Source organism: Myodes glareolus, chromosome 3 (genome assembly GCF_982192425.1).
Source record: "Myodes glareolus chromosome 3, mMyoGla1.1, whole genome shotgun sequence".
In the NCBI taxonomy this organism is placed as follows: domain Eukaryota; kingdom Metazoa; phylum Chordata; class Mammalia; order Rodentia; family Cricetidae; genus Myodes; species Myodes glareolus.
This window is the reverse complement of record NC_142028.1, coordinates 58,581,460-58,593,687: the sequence shown is the minus strand read 5'-3', so window position 1 is coordinate 58,593,687 and position 12,228 is coordinate 58,581,460. Positions and strand designations below refer to the sequence as shown.

The window sequence follows — 12,228 nt, the reverse complement described above, 5'->3', positions numbered from 1 at the left end:
GAAATACTGGTGGTATGTATAGAATTAGTTTTTTCACTGGGGAAAAGCACTCTACTCGAGCTAATTAAACTTAATCTCATGACACTCGGAGTTTGACTCTATGGTTCTCCACTTACAGAAGGGGGAAGCTGAGGTGAGGTTGAGTGGCTCGGTGTCGCAGGGCAGAAAGAACTGCGATCAAAAGCCAGTGTTCGTTCGTGAACGGACCAGGATCTAGAGTGTAGTGGATATATTTCACTCTAACCCACCAGTACACAAAACTGTATTGTTTAATATTCCCCAGTAACTCAGCTGGAGATATTCCCGGAGGGTGGAAACAAGAGCAGAGGCTGAATAAAAAAGTATATTGACAGTAGCTGGGAGTCGATGGGTTTTGTTTGAAATACCTGTCTGTTAAAATCACCTGAGAAGGACATACTCTATGGAAGGGCCTGTGGGCTATGGGAGCAAGTGGAGAAGTCAATACTGGAATGAGCACAAGGCTTATTAATTAGGCAGGCAGCCACTTTTAAACCACCGTAATCTTACTTGATAAAGGGAAATTTGACTTTGACACCAATTTCACTTCTCCTAAGTTTCCATCTTTTAAAAAATATCACAAAACCAGGATGTTGCATCTAGAGAAACAAGCCCTGTTAGGGTAGAAGAGGCGGGGGAGGGGGGCAAGATTTTGTTTGTTAAGCATTTCGTGGGCTTTCCTTTGTTGTAGAAAGTGTGAGTAGCAGGGAAGGTGAAGAAGAGCCAGAATGAAGAACAAGCAGTAAGAGGAAAAAGAAAATAATGGATCCACTGTGTTGCTGAGCGTGAACGCAGGTGAGAGTTAATGAAATCAAAAGCCCCGTGGGCTGTTCTCAGAGAGATCCAGGGTGAGGGCAGTGGGTGAGATGCTCTGAAAGGCTCAGGAAGGAAAAGTAAAATGGTCTTGAGAAAGTCTATGAAGGTTACAAGCTAGAGGCTGCATGTCATCCTTCCGAAGCTGTCTGTCCAGTTTCCATTGCAATTGTTTTGACTCAATTCAGACATTTGACCATGCTGAGCCTTGGGATTGACTTGGGTTACACTAGCAGAGTGATCCCATTTCAACTTGTGAAGGAATCCAAATTATATGCAAAAAAAGAATCGCAATAGTCATTGCTTTCTAACAATTAAACAGGTTAGCTCATGAGATAGGACATGTTCCATGTCTATACAGGTGAAATAGCATCAGCTGTCAATTTGATACAAACAAAGAGTCACCTGGGAAGAGGTGAAGTGGCATTTCAATTGTGTTTCAATAAAGACTGCCTGAAGATCGAGAGTAAAACAGTCCCACTAGTCAGCCTTACAGGTTATGGTACACACCTTTACCCCCATTAGCCACAATGACATGCACTTTTAATCCCAGTAGCCACACTAGCTGCCATAGAAATCAAGTGGTGCATGCCTTTAATCCCATCTCTAGAGAGACTGGGTGGGGGATAGAACTGGGTGGGGTCAGCCCCCAGACACAGTCTGATTCTGAGAGTCCTTGAGGCAGGATCACCATTTTGGACTGGTTGAGGTAAGAGGCAGTAGCTGGTTGTTTTGCTTTTCTGATCTTTGGGTTGAACCCCAATTTCTGACCCTGAGTTTTTATTAATTGTGCTTCAAAGAGGGAATCCCATGTGAAAATTGTCTAGATCAGATTGACCCATGGTCATGTCTATGAAACATTTTCTTAATTGCTAATTAATATAGGATGGTACCATCCTTGAGCAGGTGGACATTGGCCATATACATATTTTTAATTATATATGATTTTTAATATATATATTAATATATAATATATAAATAATGATATATAATTTTTAATGAAGTTATCCTACATGCAGAGATAATGCTTCCCTCAACAGCCAAAGACTATCTAGTAAACATGCCAGTGCCAGACCTGGAAAACTTCCCTTGGGGTTGTTGACTAGAGAGTTCTAACTGACTCCTAAAACAATGTAGCCTCTTGCTGTTGCCCTGGTTTCCTCACAGAAACTGAAGGCAAGACCCTATTGCTGAGACACCACACACATCAGACATAGGATCTGGAGAAATCAAGCTGGCACTGACCTGGAAGTCTCCTGCTTGATGAGGTCTTATGCAAGCTGCTAAGGTACCCCTACCCAGTTGCAAAACCTCCGAACCCCAGCACTGACTGGCCTGGCAAGATGGGCCCCTTGGTACAATCGTGGCATTTTTCTCTTGAGAGTAGCCAACAGCTGTCTAAATGAACCAAAGACTGCCTCGACAGGAGAAAGTCCATTCCTAGAACTGCATAGATCTAGCCAGGCACCCCTAGCAAGAAAGGCCACAAACTCGGGGGGAGACCCTATTGCTGTCACTTTCCAAAATTGAAGTAATTTCTAAGTGCATTTTAAGTACTTCTCCTTATGTCCATGGATAAGTGGAGATCTCACCCCTTATCAAAGAAAATGTTTTGTTGTTGTTGTTGTTGTTGTTGTTTTTCAGCAGAAAGGAACTACTACAGAGATCAACAACTGGTCAAATGCAGAGACCACATGACTGTCGGGTGTCCAACCACAGTTGCTACATCTATAACCCAACTTCTACACCTAAGACTCAGAGGAAGTTTTGGTACAGAGGGTACAGAAAGATTCTAAAAGTCAAAGGACCAGGACCACATGTTAGATGGCAAGTATCTAGATATAATAAGGATTCTGCACCCAGAAAATCTCAACAATATAGTTGTCTAAACTATAGTCTTTAACGTATAATGATACCACCAGTTGTTGTACCGGTGTGGATGGAGGAAATCCTACAAGGTCACACCCTTAGATGAAGAGCTATTGGCAATAAGCGGCTACTGAAAGAGGGAGGGTCAATTTCCTTCAGGATCAATATGTCTGAGAGATTATTCAATCCCAAGTGGTCAAGCACATCTATATAGGAAGAACACTAAATGGACTCAACGGGATGTGTGTGTTTATATGTATAATGTTGATGCTTATAATAGGTTATATATGTATTAAGAAGATATGAATTTGAGAGAGACTAAGGGGGGACATGGGAGTGTTGGCAGAGGGAGAGAAGGGAGAATGAGGTACATACAGTACTCATGTATGAAATTTTCAAACAAAACTTAGATTGAAAGAACCATGGACAGGAGAGATGGGCCAGCAGTTAACAGTTAACTAGTGCTTGCTAGTGCAGAGGACCCGGGTTCCCAGCACCCATACTAGGCAACTTATAGCCTCTTGGGACTTTAGTTCCTGGGGATCTGATGCCCTCTTGGGGTTCCCATGGACTCCTGCTCACATACATTTAGGCACACACATACACACATAAAGAAACTAAACAAAATAAACCTTAAGGTAGCTCTGAGAAAACCGGAGAAAGCCAATAAGTACCACTCTTCCGTGGTCTCTGCTTCAGTTTCAACTCCAGGTTCCTACCTTGAGCTCCCACCTCAGCTTCCCTCCCCGAGTATGAACTAAAAAACAAAAATAAACCCCTCCTGCCAAGAGTGGCTTTTGGTTATAGTGCTTATCACAGCAACAGAAAACCAAACGAGGACAACTTGTAGTCAGTCACTGCCTATGGGGACATTAGGGGAAAGGGCATGAACCGTCTGGAAAGAGTTCTTCATATTCAGGATCCCAACCCAGGCCCCTTCTAGTCTGTGATGCTGTGGAGCCCTCACCTTCACAATAGCTCTGCAGGGAACGTTGAGATTTGATGAACCAAGGATGCCTGGAGCTGGCCCTCTACAAGCCCCGACAACACACTCCCGTGAGCCTGCCTTGTAGGATAACGCATTGTAGAGTCATTTAACCAATCAAAGCCTGCTCTACAAAGATCTGTGTCTAAAAGAGGCCTCAGACAAAGAGAAAGAAAAGCAATATCCTGCCTCTTTTTGGGTCAGCTTGGATGATATTTTGGACACACTAAACTAGTCCATTTGTTTATTTTTATTACTCTTTTTGCAGATCTGTGGGATACTATCTTTTCTCCAAGTTCACTCCATAACCCTTTCGATGGGACCTGAGAACCATAGGAAAATATAAAGGAGAGAAGAGCTTCTCAGACCTACCACACAAAAAAACTTCTAGAATACAGGTAGTGGTGCTAGGAATTATACTGGGAAACATGGTAAGTTAAACCTTTTAAAAAATTGTGTGTGTGTGTGTGTGTGTGTGTGTGTGTGTGTGTATGTCACTGAAAACATGTGGGTGGTCAACCTCATGAGTCGGTCTTTGCCGTCCATCACACTTGAGACAGGGTCTCACCAATGTGCATGCTAGGCTAACTGGCCTACAGACTTCAAGAGACTCTCTTGTCTTGGTCTTTGATCTCACTGGAGAAGTGCTAGCATTACACACACATGCGATTGTGTCTGGCTTTACAAGCTGTGGTTGTCTATATGAGCCTCATAAGCTCATATATTTGAATGTTTGGTTCCCAGTTGGTGGACCCTTTAAGAAGGATTAGGAGGTGTGTTTTTGTTGGAGGGGGTGTGGCCTTGTTGGAGGAGGTGTGTCACTGAGGGTGGACTTTGAGGTTTCAAAAGCTCATGCCAGGCCCAGTTTCGTTCTTTCTGCCTCCACATTACAGAGCAGGTGTGAATTCTCAACTGCTATGCCAGCACCAAGTCTGCCTGCCTGCTGCCATGCTTCCTGCCACGATTTCCATGGACTAAGCCTCCGAAATTGTAAGCAAGGCCCCAATTAAATCTCTTCTTTTATAAGTTGCCTTGGTCATGGTAACAGTGACTAGGGCACATGTGCTCACGGTACTCGAACTCAGGTCTTCAGGCTTTGGCAAACAGTCTTCCCATCTCCCTAGTCCAGATGGAATTTTACAATCGCCATCCCCTGTAAGTGAAGGCGTATTTGATAGGTACGCTAAAATAACCAGACCAGCTCAAAACAACAAATATAATTTAATAATTGAAAAACGGGAAACTCACGATACCGGAGAAGGTCCGAAGTCCAAACGGGTCATGCGAGTCCTGGGCACAGAGAGCAAGCACACCTGGATCTCCAGGTTTTCTTCCCTGGGGACCAGGTCGCTACACCCCAATTCACTGTGATTGGTTAACAGAGTTTCCCCACCAATCCCCAGGAGAGTAAAGCAGTTCCTTGTGACAGGTAGTAAAGAAAAGGACATTCTTTACAGACTGTGTGCCCAGGTTTTTATTTTAATTTTTTCCTTTATTGCAGGAGTTAGAGGACAGAAAATATTAGAACAACAGAAGAAAAATCTAAAGTATGTAGCTTTATTGAGAAATCAGTAACTTAAGATACTTTGGGAGTATATTATTTAGACGAAAACGTAAGTATAAAGATAAATGCACATAAAATAAAATTTCTAAAAGCTCAAGACAAAACACCAGATATTTCTTTGTAAAGAGCTTTTGTTTTCACTTCATCCATCATGTGTATTTTCACACATCACCAATTTGTCTACAGCACTTTCCAAAGCATACATAAAATCATATTACACCAAACAACCTCTCGCTGGCCCTTGAGATTATTTCCAATCTCAGATGTGATAAATAATGCTACTTGTTTACATCCATGTTATCAAAGCAGGTGGCTAGAAGCAACAATGCTTAAAACCAAAACAAACAAAAGCCCTGGCATTGCTAACTGTACTCTCCCATTTCTTGCATTCTACAGTGTCAGACCAAGGCACAGAGTGTGAAGATGCAGCATTCCTCCTTGGGAAGGGCTGTGGTTGCTGAAAGCTGGGTCAGCCTTTATGGGAGTCAGGAGATAAAGACATGCCCTCGGGTCCTCCAATATCCTGCCACATACTCTGGCTTCAGAGTGCAAAAGGCGTCTCTCAGCCACGCCGACACTCACAGTGATATTAAAATGACATCCCTGGAAAAGAAAATGGATGGCTTCTGTTGTGAGCTGAATTGTGTCTCCCAGTTCCTACCTTAAAGTCCTCGTCATAGTATCTCAGAACGTTATGGTTTGAGTGGAACATGTTCTGTGTGGGCTCATGTGCCTGAATATTTGGTCCCCAGTTGTTTGGGTTATTTTGAGAGGTTGTAGGACTTTTAGAAAGTGGGGCCTCACTGGAGGAAGTGGGGTGCTGGTTGGTCTTATGGCTTATAAGTTGGCCCTGTTTCCCAGTGGAGAGGGCTCCTTCTCTGTTTCCTGATCTGCAGTTTTGAACAACCACACACTCCTGTCACCACATCCACGAGGAGACCCAGCAGCCATGCCTTACCTACGATGACAGTCTGCACCCAGCAGCCATAACAATAGGCTGTGTCCAGTGGCCATGCCTTACGCATCGCTATGGGCTGCACTTAATTACCATGCCTTACCCGCTATAATAGGCTACACCTTCAAACCATGAGCCCAGATGAATCTTTCTTGCCTCTGTTGAGTATTTCGTATGGCTGCATAAGAAAGTAACTAATGAATTTGTATTTGATAATAAGATATCTGAAGAGGTAAGCTAGAATGAAGTCTTGGGGTGACCCTAATCCACTAGGACTGGCATCTTTCTGTGAAGATATCGAGACACAGTGACGGGGTTCATAAAACGTCAGTTGACTTCCCCTGCAGACTCAAGTAAAACTCAGGGCTCCTGAGCATAACAAGACTAAAGGGTTAGGATTCTGTCCTCAAAGAACTCTTCCCACACACCTCTTGCTTACTTTCCTTAACATCCCAATAGGCGGTTACTGAACATGTGGTGTCCTGCTTTGGTTTCTTGTTGCTGTTGTAAACACAGTAACCAAAAGCAACTGTTGATGGAAACAGTCTAATTCATCTTACAGCTTATATTCCATCACTGAGGGAAGCTAAGACAGGACCTCAAGGTAGAAACCTGGAACACAGACTGAAGCACAGACTATAGAGATTGTTATTATTGGCTTTCTCTCTGTTTGTTCAAATATCTTTAAATTTTTAATTTTTAAAGGGACTTGGTAATCTTGTTAGCCACTAGTCTGTGTAAGTTAACATCCTTTCAATGAATCTTCATCAACAACATCACTTCTTTACAAAACAGTTGCTCATTCAGAACTTTTTCCTTAAGGTAGATTTACTTTGCTTAGCCCACATACTACTTGTTTTATTTTTTTTTTTAAAAATTTCAAATTAGTTGTTAATGTTTTAATAACAGGACAACCTACATAGATTCTGGATTTGGGTCTTTTAAAAAAAAGTCAAAGATCTGGTAGTGCTGGGCTCTAGTTCTCTGACTCACTGTATGTCTCTGCACTCAAGACTTCCTCATCCATCAGCCTGGGCATGGAGCATATCTAACATGTAGAATATCTAACTTAAAGTTTAATGTATGCTCTGATTCATGTAACTAAAACAACATGAATAATATAAACATTTGTATGGACGCTTTGCTTGTGCATGTATGCACACACACACACACACACACACACACACACACACACGGGGGGGGGGCGGGGGAGAATGGAAAAAGCATGCCATATGTGTGTGTTTCTTAAGCCACCTATGGTATCATGATTTCAACACTGTTTCTTTTCACAAAATTAATCTTAACCTTGCACACATGCCTTTGGTGTCATGTTCAACAAAATCAACCCAAGCACCCTGGGGTCCCATAAATCCTAGAAATGAGGTTAAAACTACAATCTTCTTAATGTGACTTCTTATTTTACACACGAGATCATACAACTAATTAATGGTCTCAAATTTAGTTTAGGAAACGTACATCAGAAGCCACCTAATATAAGCCAGATGTGGAGGTGCATGCCGTTAATCCCAATCCTTGGGAGACAGAAGCAGGTGAAAAATTCCTGTGAGGTCAAGCCCATCATGGTCTACATGGTGAATTCCAAGCCAGTCAGGGCTGCATAGTGGCACCTTGTCCCACTTCCCTTCAAAAAGAAAAAAAAAGAAAAAAAAAAGAAAAAGAGAGAAAAAAAAAGACAATCCTAGTCATTCTAAAACCTCACTATTGTTAGACATCTGAGATTAGCAAAAGGTTTTTGATTATTGTATCACTTCTACTAAAAACAAAACAACAAGAATAAACTTGAACATCTAATTATCACGTTCGTTAATTTTCTTTCTTTCCCTTTTGCAGTCTCTAAGTATTATTAGACCACCCTCAGGCATTCCTGAAACAAGTCCTACCTCCACCCAGCCTGGTGAACCTCAGCCTTGTCTTAGATCAGTTGCTAGGTAACTGAGGAAGATTTATGCACATCTATTGTTAATTTCGAAGACAGTTTTCGACTCTGCCATAAACAGCACTGGAAGCAGACACCACACTTGCACTGAGACGCTCCCCTCTGTTTTCCCGAGGTGGGGTATTCCAGGGCACTTCTCCAAAGATCAAAAATATGCTGGTAACAAAAGATTATGCTGGAGAATTTACAGCTGTCTGCAAAAGCAGTTCAGCACATTTGAGAGTATCCTCTTTTACTTTGCCTGCGGGAAATCTAATATTGTGTTTCTCTGCCTCGTTCTTCCATTAGCAACAAAATTCAGTCTATTATTATTATTATTATTATTATGGAAACATCTTCAAAATTATTTCTCAAGTCAATGGTTTCATTATCATCTTAAAAGCTTTTGTTAGGGATAAGCACCATTAATATTACTATAGACTATATGTGTGCACTTTTATTTTCCCTGCTTAGGTAAAGTTATGAGAAGGCCAAGTACATCGTTTTCTCCCTTCTCTTTCCTACCTTCTGCCCTTCCCCTCTACCCATGACCCCTTGTTCTCTCTTGAATTATTCATGCTATTTCTTTAATTGTGTACACAAACAATCTACTCATTTGAATAATATTACTCGTATATGATTTCAGCACTGACCACTTGCTGTTTCATAATGAACTGGTGTGACGGTCCCTGGATAAGACTAACTTTCCTACTCAGATTCCTTAGTTGTGACGGTCCCTGGGTAAGACTAACTTTCCTACTCATATTCCTTAGTTGCCTGTAGTCTTTGTCTAGTGCTGGGGCTCCACTTATTTCCTTTCCACGTGAGTGTGTCTATTGGTGACATCCTTGTTCAGGGCTTGTTTAAGCAACTATGTCAGTGAGACTAAAAGGGTATAGCTTCTCTGACATTTCTAGGACGTGAAATCTCACAGCAAGCTTCATGTTCCTCTGGCTTTTACAGTCTTCCTGTCCCTTCTTCCACTACAATCCCTGGACCTTGGGCACAAGAATTGTATTGTAGCTGTATCAGCTAGGGCTGGGTACCACAGGGTCACTTCTCTCTGTATTTTGGTTGGTTGTGGTTCTCTGTGATGGTCTATATCTGTTTCAAGATGTTTATTAGATGTCCAATAAAACCTATACTTAGCTGGGTGATGGTGGCACATGCCTTTGATCCCAGCACTCGAGAGGCACAGGTAGCTGGATCTCAGTGAGTTCGAGGTCAGTCTGGTCTACAAAGTGAGCTCCAGGACAGGCATGATTTCCCTTCTGTTGAGTAAGCCTTACATTCAGCTAGAGAGCTGTTGGTTACCACCAAGGTATGTGTGCCACGAATGCATCCTTAGGGATATCATGCCATGCTAGTCATTGTTTTAGCTCATAGGCATTGCAGCGAGGTATACCTGCTGGTGTCTTCCCTCCCTTGGAAGCCTACATGGCACCTTCAGGCATCACAAAAGGTTGTCCTCAGGAAAGCAGCTTTTAAGCCAAATATAGCTCAGATAGGGGGCCCAGATTTATAATGGGCCCCCAATCCAGCTTTTACAGAGTGACTCTAATTATACTGATCCTCTGCATATAAGAAAAGGCCTGCTGCTCTGGGCTTCCAAGGACAGCCTGTCATCAGATTGCTCCTTCCATTCCGTACAAAGCTTTGTCCCTGGCATCTTTACTACTGGCTTAGATGGCTCGCTGACTTCAATAGTCTGTCAGTTGCTGGCCTGGCTTGGTCGCTTCCTATTTCATCTTCCCAATGACCTGTCTCCAAGAGTGGTCATTCTGACCTGAAACCTGGACACGTCACTCTACTACATAAGATCAGCTACTGATGATGGTGATATACAGGGTTTGGACTCACATTCCTAAGCCTCTGCCACCTCTTAAGCTTCATGTCAGGTCGCTCACTCCTGCCTCCCACTTTGCAACCTTATGGCGCTACCTTTCCTATAATTCTCTGTGTTCTTTGCTGTGTCCTGTCTCTAGGTATCTGTTTACAGCCTCCTCTGCTTCAGATGCTTCTCTGTGCAATCGGTTCAGCAACATCCAACGGTAAAGCATTTCCCGGCTCCTTTCCTATTATCCTATCGTGTTAGGTGTCTCTGCTCTGTGTGCCCAGAACAATCAATGGCTGTCTATCGGTGTGCCTGCAAATTTGCTTGATAATTATCTGGTTTTTTTTTTTTTCTGTCCCCCTCACTAAACGTTTGCATTTTTGCCAAATCAATGTCTATATATCCTCCCACTCCTATTAGTGTCCCAGTTCCTAGCACAGTGCCTATGCTTCATGAGCGCTAGTTTGTCGGAGGAATTAACAGACAAAGGCAACATGATCCTAAGAGGGAGATCAATAACTCTATCAGCTTAATTCACAGACAAAGCACACCAGCCTCCGAGAGACTCAATGACTCTAGGAGCCCTTGGTATAACAAGGAGAGGCAGACTTTTAGCAGGGTAAGAATCCTTACAAATAACTTCACTCATCATTTCCTGGAGTAGAGGTTTCCACTTGCGTGGGTGCCGGCTGAGATGGTGTTCACAGTGTCTGTTTAGACAGCCCTCCCCATGGCTGCCCAGCCTTCCTGGGGTGCTGGGACTATTCACTCCTTCTCGGGCGATTCTGAGACCAGTGTTTCTGTGATTTACTTTTGTATTCTGCTGTTAGACATTTCCTCTTGTCAGAGAAGAAACCTTAGACTTTCTACCCCCCTGGATAAATCACCCTCAAATTGTTCCTGCCTCCTTCAATCACTAGTAAAAATGCAAAACTAACCAGACTCTTGGCTAGCATGTAGTACTTTCCGTGAACTATCTAATCCAAACCTCCCAAGGCATAAGTTAAGAAACACACCCATGATTACACAAGGAGAAATCCACAGATCAGGCCTTGGACACCAAGAGGGCTAACTCCAAGTTCATGGCCTTAACCACCTCACAATACTCCTGCCTGTCAGAGTCCTTCTGTTATTCTGAGGTGAAAAGCCAAACTCATTAAAGGCTCACAATCCCCCGCCCCCCACTTCCTCCTCTAATACCAGCTTCGTGGGGAGCTCGCAGATAGCATCCTCTGAGGATTATTTTTAAAAATGAATTTCTTTCCCGGCGCTCCTCCCTCCCAAGCTCCATATGATGAACCGAAGCTGCCAGGTTGCTGGCTCCACACACGGCATGCTATTCATGGGCTGCTCTGCAGAGATGAGCCAACTCATTAGTTTCAAAGCCTCAGATTAATCTTACATTACTGTGCCTGGAGGTGAAAGGTCATTTTTTATCTCCTTAGCTTTATCCACCACCCAGGAGGAAATTGGATCTTTAAGCACGAGGGACCTTTCTCTCCACGGAAACAGCTGTTCATGTTTCTCGTCTGTGTTTCGAGCAAAAATGTATACAGAGAGCTGGAATTGTGTTTAAAAACCGGAAGAGCGTCTTTTAAAAAAGTAGGAGAAATTTTGTAAATTTTGTAGATTTAATCATGGGACAGAAAAATGAGTAAGAGGCTGGTGCTAATAGTGTTGAGAAAGCTAGAAATAAAACAAAAGCTACTGGCAGGATGAAGTTGATAAGAATTAGTAGGCACAAGCCTCCCGCCCCCTCCCCCCGCCAGAGCTTTGCAATCATCCTCTGATGCCGCCTAGTGGCGAAGTCTAATACGGCACCAGAGAGGCGAAATGGTAAGTACCGCCTCACAAAACGCCAGTAGATTTGGGTCTGAGAGATCGCAGCCTGCTGTCTAGCTAGTTATCCTACCTACAATAGATTTGTGTGATAACAAAAGTTAGACTTTTTACATGATGATATCCAGTTATGCCAGCACCATTTGTTAAATACGCTTTTTTTTTCCCCATTTGATATTTTTTGCTTCTTTGTCAAAGATCAGGTGTTCAAAAGTGTGTGGACTAATATTCAGGTCTTCAATTTGTTTCCATTGGTCCTCCTGTCTGTTCTTATGCCAATACCAGGCTGTTTTCAGTACTGAAGCTCTGTAGTAGAGTTTTAAGTCAGGGATTGTGATGCCTCCAGAAGTTCTTTTATTGTACAGGATTGTTTTGGTTATCCTGGGTTTGAACCTCATAGAAGAGAAAGTTGGAA

At 42.8% G+C, this 12,228-nt stretch overlaps 1 long non-coding RNA gene across 1 annotated transcript; it reads left to right on the top strand.

Annotated features, from left to right (window-relative positions):
• The first annotated feature begins 4,565 nt into the window (after positions 1-4,565).
• On the top strand, positions 4,566-5,865 carry LOC146895211 (uncharacterized). Its single transcript, XR_015000753.2, has 2 exons — positions 4,566-4,675; positions 5,646-5,865. It is a non-coding gene; the product is annotated as an uncharacterized LOC146895211 (long non-coding RNA).
• Positions 5,866-12,228: the final 6,363 nt, after the last annotated feature.